The sequence below is a fragment of the Rattus norvegicus genome, chromosome 3 (genome assembly GCF_021556685.1).
Source record: "Rattus norvegicus strain SHRSP/BbbUtx chromosome 3, alternate assembly SHRSP_T2T, whole genome shotgun sequence".
In the NCBI taxonomy this organism is placed as follows: domain Eukaryota; kingdom Metazoa; phylum Chordata; class Mammalia; order Rodentia; family Muridae; genus Rattus; species Rattus norvegicus.
The window spans coordinates 109,300,882-109,314,890 of NC_141536.1; positions in this window are offsets into that span (position 1 = coordinate 109,300,882).

A 14,009-nucleotide genomic window follows, 5' to 3' on the forward strand; every position below is an offset into this window, starting at 1 on the left:
TTCAATTCTGTTCCATTGTTCTATCTGTCTCTCCCTGTACCAATACTGTGCAGTTTTTATCACTATTGCTCTGTAATATTGCTTGAGTTCAGGGATAGTGATACCCCCTGAAGTCCTTTTATTGTTGAGAATAGTTTTAGCTATCCTGGGTTTTTTGTTATTCCAGATGAATTTGAAAATTCTTCTGTCTAACTCTTTGAAGAATTGGATTGGTATTTTGATGGTGATTGCATTGAATCTGTAGATCGCTTTTGGTAAAATGGCCATTTTTACTATATTAATCCTGCCAATCCATGAGCATGGGAGATCTTTCCATCTTCTGAGGTCTTCTTCAATTTCTTTCTTCAGAGTCTTGAAGTTCTTATTGTACAGATCTTTTACTTGCTTGGTTAAAGTCACACCGAGGTACTTTATATTGTTTAGGTCTATTATGAAGTGTGTCCTTTCCCTAATTTATTCTCGGCTTGTTTCTCTTTTGTGTAGAGGAAGGCTACTGATTTATTTGAGTTAATTTTATACCCAGCCACTTTGCTGAAGTTGTTTATCAGCTTTAGTAGTTCTCTGGTGGAACTTTTGGGATCACTTAAATATACTATCATATCATCTGCAAATAGTGATATTTTGACTTCTTCTTTTCCAAATTGTATCCCCTTGATCTCCTTTCGCAGTCTGATTGCTCTGGCTAGAACTTCAAGAACTATATTGAATAAGTAGTGAGAGAATGGGCAGCCTTGTTTAGTTCCTGATTTTAGTGGGATTGCTTCAAGTTTCTCTCCATTTAGTTTAATGTTAGCAACTGGTTTGCTGTATATGGCTTTTACTATGTTTAGGTATGGGGATTGAATTCCTATTCTTTCCAGGACTTTTATCATGAAGGGGTGTTGAATTTTGTCAAATGCTTTCTCAGCATCTAATGAAATGATCATGTGGTTTTTATCTTTCAGTTCGTTTATAATGGATCACGTTGATGGTTTTACATATATTAATGCATCCCTGCATGCCTGGGATGAAGCCTACTTGATCATGGTCGATGATTGTTTTGATGTGCTCTTGGATTCAGTTTGCCAGAATTTTATTGAGTATTTTTGCGTCGATATTCATAAGGGAAATTGGTCTGAAGTTCTCTTTCTTTGTTGGGTCTTTGTGTGGTTTAGGTATAAGAGTAATTATGGCTTCATAGAAGGAATTCGGTAGTGCTCCATCTGTTTCAATTTTGTGGAATAGTTTGGATAGTATTGGTATGAGGTCTTCTATGAAGGTCTGATAGAATTCTGCACTAAACCCGTCTGGATCTGGGCTCTTTTTGGTTGGGAGACCTTTAATGACTGCTTCTATTTCCTTAGGAGTTATGGGGTTGTTTAAATGGTTTATCTGTTCCTGATTTAACTTCGGTACCTGGCATCTGTCTAGGAAATTGTCCATTTCCTGCAGATTTTCAAGTTTTGTTGAATATAGGCTTTTATAGTATGATCTGATGATTTTTTAATTTCCTCTGAATCTATAGTTATGTCTCCATTTTCATTTCTGATTTTGTTAATTTGGACACACTCTCTGTGTCCTCTCATTAGTCTGGCTAATGGTTTATCTATCTTGTTGATTTCCTCAAAGCACCAACTTTTGGTTCTGTTGATTTTTTTTCCTTCGGAGCTGGGGATCGAACCCAGGGCCTTGAGTTTGCTAGGCAAGTGCTCTACCACTGAGCTAAATCCCCAACCCCGGTTCTGTTGATTCTTTCTATGGTCCTTTTGTTTCTACTTGGCTAATTTCAACTCTGAGTTTGATTATTTCCTGTCTTCTACTCCTCCTGGGTGTATTTGCTTCATTTTGTTCTAGAGCTTTTAGGTGTGCTGTCAAGCTGCTGACATATGCTCTCTCCTGTTTCTTTCTGCAGGCACTCAGAGGTATGAGTTTTCCTCTTAGTACAGCTTTCATTGTGTCCCATAAGTTTGGGTATGTTATACCTTCATTTTCATTAAATTCTAAGAAGTCTTTAGTTTCTTTCTTTATTTCTTCCTTGACCAGGTTATCATTGAGTAGAGCATTGTTCAACTTTCACGTATATGTGGGCGTTCTTCCCTTATTGTTGTTGAAGACCAGCTTTAGGCCGTGGTGGTCTGATAGCACACATGGGATTATTTCTAGATCTGATCATTTTTTTAAAAATTTCTTCAGATTCTGTTTTTATGTCTCCCTTTTCATTTCTGATTTTGTTAATTTGGATACACTGTCTGTGACCTCTTTTTAGCTAAGGGTTTATCTCTCTTGTTGATTATCTCAAAGAACCAGGTTTTGGTTCTGTTGATTCTTTGTATAGTCTTTTTTGTTTCTATTTGGTTGATTTCAGCTTGGAGTTTGAGTATTTCCTTTCTTCTACTCCTCTTGAGTTCATTTATTTCTTTTTATTCTAGAGCTTTTAGTTGTGCTGTCAAGCTGCTGACATATGCTCTCTCCTGTTTCTTTTTTCAGGCACTCAGGGCTATGAGTTTTCCTCTTAGCACTGCTTTCATTGTGTCCCATATGTTTGGGAATGTTGTACCTTCATTTTCATTAAATTCTAAAAAGTCTTTAATTTCTTTCTTTATTTCTTCCTTGACCAGGTTATCATTGAGTAGAGCATTGTTCAACTTCCACGTATATGTGGGCGTTCTTCCCTTATTATTATTGTAGACCAGCTTTAGGCTGTGGTGGTCTGATAGCACGCATGGGATTATTTCTATCTTTCTGTACCTGTTGAGGCCCATTTTTTGACCAATTATATGGTCAATTTTGGAGAAAGTACCATGTGGTGCAAAGAAGAAGGTATATTCTTTTGTTTTAGGATGGAATGTTCTATAAATATCTGTTAAATGCATTTGGTTCATAACTTCTGTTAGTTTCTCTATGTTTCTGTTTAATTTCTGTTTCCATGATTTGTCCATTGATGAGAGTGGAGAGTTGAAATCTCCTACTATTATCATGTGAGGTGCAATGTGTGTTTTGAGTTTTATTAAGGTTTCTGTTATGAATGTAGTTGCCCTTGCATTTGGAGTATAGATATTTAGGATTGAGAGTTCATCTTGGTAGATTTTTCCTTTGGTGACTATTAGAGTCCTTCCTTATCTTTTTTAATGACTTCTGGTTGAAAGTCAATTTTATTTGATATTAGAATGGCACCTCCAGCTTGTTTCTTCAGGCCATTTGCTTGGAAAGTTGTTTTCCAGCCATTTACTCTGAGGAAGTGTCTGTCTTTGTCTCTGAGGTGTGTTTCCTGCATGCAGCAAAATGCTCGGTCCTCTTTACATATCCACTCTGTTAGTCTATGACTTTTTATTGGGCAATTGGGTCCATTGATATTGAGAGATATTAAGGAAGAGTGATTGTTGTTTCTTGTGATTTTCTTTGTTAGAGGTAGAATTATGTTTGTGTGTTTCTCTTTTGGTTTCATTGCAAGGAAATTATATTCTTGCTTTCTGTATGGTGTAGTTTCTCTCCTTGCGTTGGAGTTTTCCATCTATTATCTTTTGCAGGACTGGATTTGTATAAAGATATTGTGCAAATTTTGTTTTGTCATGGAATATCTTGGTTTCTCCATCTATGTTAATTGAAAGTTTTGCAGGATACAGTAACCTGGGCTGGCATTTCTGTTCTCTTAGGGTCTGTATGATATCTGCCCAGGATCTTCTGGCTTTCATAGTCTCTGGTGAGAAATCTGGTGTGATTCTGATAGGTCTGCCTTTATATGTTACTTGACATTTTCCCTTACTGCTTTTAATAATCTTTCTTTATTTTTTTGTATTTGGTGTTTTGACTATTATGTGACGGGAGGATTTTCTTTTCTGGTTCATTCTAATTGGAGTTCTGTAGGCTTCTTGTATGTTTATGGGCATCTTTTTCTTTAGGTTAGGGATGTTTTCTTCTATAATTTTGTTGAATATATTTACTGGCCCTTTAAGTTGGGAGTCTTCACTTCCTTCTATACCTAGTATCCTTAGGTTTGATCTTTTCATTGTGTCCTGGATTTCCTGTATGTTTTGGGCTAGGAACTTTTTGCATTTTACATCATCTTTGACAGTTGTTTCGGTGTTTTCTATAGTATTTTTGGCCCCTGAGATTCTCTCTACTTTCTCTTGTTGGTGATGCTTGTATCTACAGCTTCTTGTCTCTTCCTTAGGTTTTCTATGTCCAGGTTTGTCTCCCTTTGTTCTTTCTTTATTGTTTCTATTTCCATTTTCAATTTGCTCATTTGTTTGGTTGTGTTTTCCTGTAATTCTTTCAGGGATTTTTGTGTTTCCTCTCTAAGGGCTTCTACTTTTTTACTTGTGTTTTCCTGCATTTCTTTAAGGGTTCTTTACGTCTTTCTTAAAGTCCTCCATCATTATCAAAACATATGATTTTAAATCTAAATCTTGCTTTTCTGGTGTTTTGGGGTATCCAGTATTTACTTTGGTGGGAGAACTAGGCTCTGATGATAAGTAGTTTTTGTTTCTGTTGCTTAGGTTCCTGCACTTGCCTCTAGCCATTAGGTTGTCTCTGGTGTTTGTCTTGCTGTTTCTGAGAGTGACTTCACCCTGCTGTAGGCCTTCGTGTCAGCACTCCTGTAGAACTGTATTCCTGTTTTCTTTCAGCCTTTCCTGAGAACAGGTGCTCTGATTTCAGGTGTGTTGGCACTCCTGGAGACTGTCTTTCAGCTCTAGGTGTGGGCAGGAATGAAAGAGTCCAACCCCTGATTGCTCCCAGGAGGCACAGTTGGCATTAGGCAGTTCCCTCTTGGGTCTGGACTGTGGGCAGAGGGTAGTCTCCTCTGACTTGTCAGGAGTGTCCACATTTCTGAGGGTCCAGCTCTCTCCCTCATGGGATTTGGGTAGTGGGAGCTGTTTTGCCGCTTCAGTTCAGTCCTGGCTGCAGACCAGAACCACAGGTGTTGGTGGCTGACTGTGTCCAGAGGCACTGTGCAGTTTCCCTTGGACTGGGGATCTGGGCAGAGGTGTGCAGAAGTGGAGGTCTGTCCTCCGGTCTCAGGATGTATACACTCCTGGGTGTTCTGTTTTTGTTCTTATTGAGGACCAGTCTTAGTCCATGGTGATCTGATAGAATGCATAGTAGTATTTCAATCTTGTTGAGACATATTTTGTGACCAATTATATGGTCAGTTTTGGAGAAGGTACCATGAGGTGCGGAGAAGAAGGTATATTCTTTTGTTGTAGGATGAAATGTTCTATAGATATCTGTTAAATTCATTCAGTTCATAACTTCTGATAGTTTCTCTGTGTCTTGTTTATTTTCTGTTTCTGTGATTTGTCCATTGCCATTGCTGAGAGTGGGCTGTTGAAATCTCCTATTATTATTGTGTGAGGTTCAATGTGTGCTTTTAGTTTCAGTAAGGTTTCTTTTACAAATGTGAGTACCCTTGCCTTTGGGGCATAGACATTTAGAATTGAGAGGTTATCTTGGTGGATCTTTCCTTTGATGAGTATGTAGGATCTTTCCCCATCTTTTTTGATAACTTTTGGTTGAAATTTGAGTTTAAAATGATGTTAGAATAGCTAGTCCAGTTTTTTTCCTTGGGACCACTTCCTTGGAAAATAGTTTTTTAGCCTTTTACTCTGAGGTCATGTCTGTCTTTTTCACTGAGGTGTGTTTCCTGTAGGTGACAAAATGCTTGGTCCTTTTTCTGTATCCGGTCTGTTAGTCTATGTCTTTTTATTGGGGGAATTGAGTCCATTGATTTAAGAGATATTGTGGAATAATGATTTGTGTTTCTCTGTTGGTCCAGAGGGCTCCAGGCAGGTTCCTCTTGGGTCAAGAATGTGAGCAGAAGTGGTGGTCTCCCATGTGCTCTGAAGATTATCTGCACTTCTGAGATTCCAGCTCTCTCTCCCAGGGTATCTGTGTACAGATAGCTGTGGCACTGGGTCAGCTCTGGGTGCGGTGATATTTTTCTTATAAGGTAACTGATTAGTTTTGCCCTGGTCTCTCTCGCCCCCAAGAAGAGGTAGAATGTCTTGTGGGCTCATTTGGATTTGGGAGGCAGCACATTCCACACTTTGGTTGTATGCTATTCCAACACATACACCAAGAGTATCAGAAAGCCATTAGTTTTGAATAGGACTGGGAGTATCAGAAGGCTCTTCCACAAGTCCAGGCTGCTGTAGAGGTTGCTAGGCCAATTGTGCCACATGATTTATCAGGCCCTTGGGATTTTGAAACAAAGCCCATTGTTATCTGAAGACTGTTTCTCTCCCTTTGAGAAGCAACTCACAGTCTGCTATTGTGCCTTCCATAGTCGGAACTGAACATTTCACAATGGGCCATAAAGTTTCCATGTAAAATGAACTGTCAATCACAAGCTGGGTATTATATGATCTGTCAAACCACAAAGCTGGGCAAGCTCAGCAGCAATACAGCATATATGTGATAGGGTTTAAGCAGGTTCTTAGGGCACCATGAAGTTACATGAAGAAGTTGACAAAGCCTGCTTACTACTGTTAATGTCTTATTTCCCCAAGCGTGAACCTTAGGTCTTGTTACTATTACTAATCGATCAAGAAACTGAGGACTAAGGCCTGCTTTGAAGATGGTTTTGACCCAGAAGTGGACACCCTGGAGCAGGCATGAAGGACAATGTGGAAGGGAAATTTTCACAGTGGGCAAAAATTTAGGGAGTACACGTGGTCATGATCATAAATTTTTCATGACATAAAAATGACCAGATGTGGTATCGATACATGGACTGTAGTTATGATTTGCTTGGATGGCCTGGGACTTGGAAGTATGACTGGAAAATTGGCGTGAAAGACATTTGGGGAAGAGGTATGTGGGTAACCACTTCAGATGGGCAAAGGTTGTGAAGATAGTTTTGTGCCATATAAATGCTCACCAAAAGGTGACTTCCTTAGAAGAGGAGTTTAATAATCAGGTTTATTGAATGACCTACTCTGTGGACAGTCAGTTTCTTTTTGTGGCTATCCATATCCATTTCCTAGGTGACTGTGGTGTCAGAGAAGTTATGTATTGGCTAATAACATGGACTTTTATTCAACAAGTCTGTTCTTGTGGTGCTTGCTGAGTGCCAAATCTGCCAACAGCAGAGATTAACAGCAAGGTTTTGATATGGTATCTTCCCTGGGATTATCAGCCAGTGTACCTAGGGGCAAATTGACAACACTGCACCAGTTTTGTGGTGGAAAAGACAGCATTTCCCTCTTACTGAAATAGAAAGTTATTCTTACTTATTTTCTTTTATATATATATATATATATATATATATATATATATATATATATATAGTAGCTGTCTTCTGACATACCAGAAGAGGTTGTGAGCCACCATGTGGTTGCTGGGTATTGAACTCAGGACCTCTGGAAGAAACATTCAGTGCTCTTAAGCACTAAGCCATCTCTCATGCCACATTTCCTGCTTTTTAAGTTTTTCTGTCAAAACTACTATTCATAGACTTACAGAATGTCTTATTCACTATCCAGACAGCCTTTCTTCTGACCAAGGAACTCATCTTACAGCCAATCAAGATTGACTGTAGATTGGAGGATATGGATCCTGAGGCAGGATATTTGATATAATAGTAAAATATTCTTTCTAAAATAGTAACGATTTCATTTACTTTTTTGAAGAATTTCATATAATGTATTTTGATCATGTTCTTTTCTTTCCCCAGCTCCTTCTAGGTTCTCTCCTACCTCTGTAAATACTCAACTTCTTACTCTTTCTAAAAAAAAGAACCAAATGTAATAAACCCTGGAGTTCAATTTATGCCAGCAGACTACTTCTGAGCATGGGGCTTGTCCTGATATTTTGTTAATCTTCCCAATGCCACTCCCTTCATGCAAATAGATTTTCTGTCTTCCAGAAGCTATCAATTATGAATAGTTTCTTGGCCAGGAATGGGACTTCCTGCCATCTTTCCTCTTTCATGCTGGGATTTTGTCTGACTTGAGCTTGGCCAGTCTGTGTATTCTGTAACAGTGTCTGAGTTCTTGTACACATATGCCCTGTAGTGTCTAGAAAACACGGCTTCTCTGAAGTCATCCACTCACTATGGCTCTTACAGTCTGTCTTTCTGCCCTTTCCACAGAGATTACTGAGCTTTAAAGGGATGGCGTAATATAGATATCTCATTTAGGGCTGAGCACTACAAAGTCTTTCATTCTCTGCATATTGACCAGTTGTGGATCTCTGTGTTAAATACTAGCTAACACATGAAGATTACACTGATCTTTGGATATACCAACATATCATCAGGAGTCAAGTTACTGCTGTGTTCATTTAGCAGAATAATAGTGGTAGGTTTTTCTCTATGGACCATTAGATATCAAAACTTGTCAGTCAGTGTCCCATAGGCTGTCCATAGAGACCTCTGCTCCACCTCACGCCCCTTGAGGAAGGGTTCAAGAGAAGGAGAAAGGGCAAGAGCAGGGAGGAGAAGTGCTGCTGCCTCCACTGATCTGGTGCCTCTGCCCCAGCAGCTGCTGTTGCTCCAAGACACTGCACTGAACTATGCTGAGCCAAGCCAAGCTGGGCTGAGCAGAGGTTAAAGTGGGGCGAGGGGTGATTGGAGGAGGGTGGAGTGAGGGTGGGGACTGGGTGAGTGGTTGGTGCGGTTAGTAAGCAGAGTGCTACAGGGGAGCTTCTGGTGGCAAAAGCTTCAGAAAGCATTCTTTTCCCAGGCAGTGTTACAGTTCTGATAACAGATGCTCTCAGACAAAGGAGTAATTCTCACACACCTTCATTCTATCTGGATAGAATCCTATATACAGCTCTGGGGTAGGTTGGGTCTGACAGCAGGTGCTTCCTGTTGGGTTGGCCTGAGATGTCTCATCTACATGAGGAAGGACTCGTGGGTGCTGCCCCTATGTAACTGATGGCCATGGTTCTGTCTATAGGTGTGGGGGTTGTGGCTGTGTGACAGGGGCCTGGAGTCAGGTGCAGGCAAAGCTCCTACTATCCCTCCTGGGTCTTTGCAGCTTCAAGCCCTAGCTCAACCTTACCGGGCTTCCTCTCACAGTCCACCGTCCTACACAAACTTATATTTATGAGCTTATTGACATGTCGGTTATGGGTTCTATCTTGTTGAGCTGGCTTTAAATCCAGTTAAAAGAGTTTTTACTCCTGTAATATTCATACCACCACTGCACCAGTGAGTATATCTGGTAGGCAGGTCATTACTATGACTTGCAGGGTGTACAGCTAGGAGAGATTGATGATTTTCTTATTCAGTAGGAGAAATAACAACTTCCAGAACCTCGAACACTAGAATGTAGGGATGAAGCTTCCAGAAGGTCATCATGTATTTCACCATGTTCTATGACATAAGTATCGGGTGCTTTCAGCAATAGGGTCGGATCATCAAGGATCCGCTACATCAGTGTAATTTCAGTGTCTGTCCCAGTGGTATGGGACAGACAGAGATATTTCTTAGAAGGTGAATGAGAATTATGGGATTTCACCCCTCCTCCCATCTAGACAAAAGCATGCTGCCTACTTGCCCTTTTGGATTTGTAGGCAGCCTATTTCCTCAGTTGACCAAGTTACTATAACACATATACCAAATGTCTCAAAAGGCTGATGGTTTTAAGTAGGACCTGGAATAAGAGTTTCTTTGTTTTACAGGTCCAGGCTGCTGTACAGGATGCCAGTGCAATTGTGCTGTATGACCAGCAGACTGGATGGTACTTGAGGAATCAGTGGCAGACAGGAGTGTTGTTTAGAGTGTTTGTCAGGATCCTGTACGTATATTCCAAAGGAGATTCTTGGAATTTTGGCGAAAAGTCCTACTGTTAGCTGCCTGCCAAGGCCTGCATGGCTGCAGAAGGGACTTCAAGACACAATTCCCTCCTCTGCAGCAGAGCCAGCAGGCATGGGCCTCGATGAGTGATGATGGCTGCAAGGCATAAGGCTTGTCTGTATAATAATGTACATATTTTCATGCTCCTCTTTTGGGGAATGCTTTCCCTGTTAAGGTTAATGACTCCATGATACTTAGAAACAGCACGAGTCCAGGAGGCAAGAATATGTTCCTCAGCAAAATGGTAAATTCTGTGACCTTCAAGACAGCCCTTAAGGCTGTGGGAAAGAACTCTGAAAACATGACTTCATGAATATAAACCTCTCAAAAACAAACAAACAAACAAACAAAAAGAATATACAACTTCTCAAGTATGCAAAATATAAGAACATAATATGAATTGTATGAGGGGGTTCATGGATCAAAAAGAAACAAAGGCAGCTGCAGTAATGAGCCAGCTCAGCTCATCAGAAAGATTCAAATGCAGGTAGATTTCTGAGTTCAACTCAGTCTGGGACAGAGCAAATTTAGGTGCAGTCATGGTGAGAATGTTGTTCTCAGAGCTCGATATCACCCAGCTAAATCATTGTCTGTGCTTACAAAGGCAGGTGGATCACTCATTCATTTGCTATGTTAAAATATATATTTGCTGTCTTTTTTCTAAAATCGAGGGGCTAAGGTCATAAAATGTTGATTCATGGTAAATCAAAAGGTAATGATTGAATTGATATATAAGTAAAAGACTGGGCTTTAGTCTGTAAGAGCTAAACTATCTAGATGAGCAGTCTAGAGAGGTGTCTCGAACAGAAGACAATTGTCTGCTTTCACCCTTCACTGGCTTCAAGTCATTTCTTTCCCTGCTCTCAAAAACTCCGTCCTTGGCACCCCCCTCTCTAAACCAAGGCTGGTCCTTGGCATCTGCTGATAGCCATTCTCCCTTTGAAAAGCAGTTTTTGATCTGCTATTGTGCCTTATTTAGTGGAAAATGAGCACTTGACAATGATCTGCAAAATTATCACGTGACATGGACTGCCAGTCATAGGCTGTGTGCTGCCTGCTCCACCAAACTGCCTTATTGGACATCCACAGCAGCTATGCCCTATGTGTATGATTGGACCTAAGTAAGTACACAGGGCACAGTGAAGTTACATGAAGAAGTTGACTAATCCTGTGTACTAGTAACAATATGCCTTTGTCTCCAAGTACGCACCTTAGGCCTTGCTAGATGTGTTTTATGACTGATTGACTGAGAATCAGAAGACTAGCGCCTGCTTTACGGACGGTTCTTACTGCTGTGCAGAGTCCACCCAGAAGTGGACACCTGTAGCATCACTGTCCCATTCTGCAGTAGACATGAAAGGCACTGGGAAAGGGAACTCTTCACAGTGGGCATAATTTTGAAGAGCACACGTGGTCATGATCATGCACTTTCCTAGGTATAAAAATGATCAGATGAGTATACTGATGTTTATATACTGCTGTAGGTAATGATTTGAGTGGATAGTTAGAGACTTGGACATATGACTGGAAAATTGGAGTGAAATACATTTAGGTAAGGAGTATATGGACAGACTACCCCAAATATGAAGATCTCCTATAATTGCTCACCAAACCCAACATCAGCAGAGGATTTTAATAACCATGTATAGGCTGACTGTTCTGTGAGTGCTAATTCACCTCTTATTCCTTCCTCATTATTGTCTCATGGGACACATGAACATACTTGTCATGGTGGCACAGATGGATGGTATACATGTGTTTAGCAACATGTACTCCTTTTCACCAAGACTGACCTGGTACAGTTGCTGCTCAGTGTTAAATCTGGCCACAACAGAGATGAACGCTGTGTTCCTGATGTCACACCATTCTGCAGCATGACCAGCCCGAAACTAGGTGACAGGTGGACTGCATCAGTTTACTTCTATAGTAAAAATATCAGTGATTTGTTCTTACCAGAAGAGATACTTCTTCTGGCCATGGATTTTCCTTCTCTGAAGGCAATGATTAAGATAAAGTATCATTTTTGGATTAATAAGTGCTTCTATAGTATTCCACGTTTCTGACCAAAGAATTAACTTCATATATATAAAGAAGTATGATGATGGTGGTACTAGTTATACCTCTGTTGCTGTGAAAAATTACCATGACCAAAAGTAACCTAAAGAAAGTTTATTTTTACTTATGGTTCCAGACAGCTACATCCATAAAGGAGGGTCAGCATGACATCAGACGGGCATGGCATCAGGAGCAGGGAACTGGAGTTTACGTCTCAGTCACACACAGGGAGCAGAGAGAAACAGGAAGGTGGGTGAGCCTGTAAGCCCTGAAACATCACGCCTTGAGATGTCCTTCCTTCAGCAAGGTTGTACCTAAACATTCTATAGTCTCCTCAAATAGTGCTACCAACTGTTGACCACTGTTCAAATGCACAAGCCTATGAGGAACATTTCGCATTCAAACCGCCATGTTTTTCATCATCTTGAAGCAGCTGACTTGAGTAAATGTTAGAACAGCTTTTTAAAGATGCAGTTACTGTGCCATAAAATGAATAGGAGGAGAAACTATACTGAAACTCAGGTTTCCCTCTAGGTGGATCCTGTCTTCTAACCTTTAGATGTGTACATTTATGTAAAAGAAACTGTAGATCCCAGGAAACCAGAAGGTATCGAGTGCTAAAGGGGGAAATGGAATCTTTAGTGGAAGTAGAATGCCTGCTATATGCAAATGAAGGGGAATGCTGGGAGTGAAGAGGTATGAGGAGGACACAAAGGAAAGGAGTCAACCCAAACTAAGGATGCATGAAAACACCATAGAAAACATGAGTCTTGATAGGGGAACAAAAATAAGAGTAATAGTTTAAATAGAGGTTCCTTGTGTAGGTAACAAAAGCTGTTAAATAACCCTGAGTCATGGGTGATAACTAAAAGCCTGTGTCAGGGATGACACCTCCCTATGGATTGCTGATCAGGGAGGCTCATGGAAGGGGGGGGGGGCAAGACAGGCATCTGCTATTGTTTGCTCACCAGGACTAGGTAGTAAAATCAGGTTGCTGAAGATGCCCCATTTCTTGATCACAAGACATAGAAAATCAAGCTACAACTTGGCTGGAAATCTCTTCCTTGCTGGCGATCACTCAAGAAGCCAGAAGGCATTACATAGGCTGTTGGAGAGAATTTTTCCCAACACCGTTACTTGGCTGTGGACCCTGTATGAATAGTACTGACAGGCTAGATAAGATAAGCCCACTAGTACATCAGTGGTAGGGGATACCCAACTGCTATCTGGTTAGGTTTCATGTCCACCGCCGGAAGGAATTCATAGTCAAAAAGCCTGTGGTTAGGGAGGTTATATTTCCCAATGGGGAAGTACTGCTGTTGCTTTGCTAAATGGACATGATGTTCCCATTAAGTTACGCTGTAATATAACTGTTTGTGTTCATAGGGTACTAGTTATCTGCTTAGGCCGGTAAAATTTCTTCCTGCAGTTATCAGTTGTGTCTGAAGAAATACAACTGGTCAAAGTACTCAGAGCAAATGACTACTGATAATAAATGAGACATCTGTTTAGTCACATATAAGACTTCTGAGTACCACAGAAAGAGGGCGGGATGAATCTATGAGTTGGAGGAAAGGAGTTGTCGATGCTGTTGTGGTGGTGACTTCTGAGCATGATATAAGTGCTGTACTCCTGGACTCACTACAGCTATGAGTACTTATCTAAGACATGCACACCGTTAGTCCTGTACTGTCCATATTTGTTTAGGGAAGGAGAGAGATTTGTGGAGTCCCACCCCTTCCTGAGGAGTCATCCATATCAGTTGGTTGATAGGGGAAGGAGACACCTCTTTTTCAGGTATAGCCATTGACAAGGTGCTCATGGCCCTGTCAAGAAACCCTAATGAAATCCACTGGGTTGTTACAATAAAATTGAGACATGGAAGCAGAGGAGTGGCTAGTTTGGAAGAGAAGGAGTATTAGTGGGAGTGGAGGAGACAGAATAGGATAATGGGGCTGAATAGGATCAAAGTACATTATGTACACATATGAGAATACTAAAATGAACTCCATCCTTTATATGTAATTGATATATGCTAATAAGAACTAATCTTCAGTTCCACCTTGAAAAGATGCAGTTATATAGGCAGGCAGCTGGCAGCAGTCTTGAATGCCGAGGTTCTCCAGAAGGTGTGATATGCTCCAATCAGTGTGCAATATATGGTTTCTTCCATTAC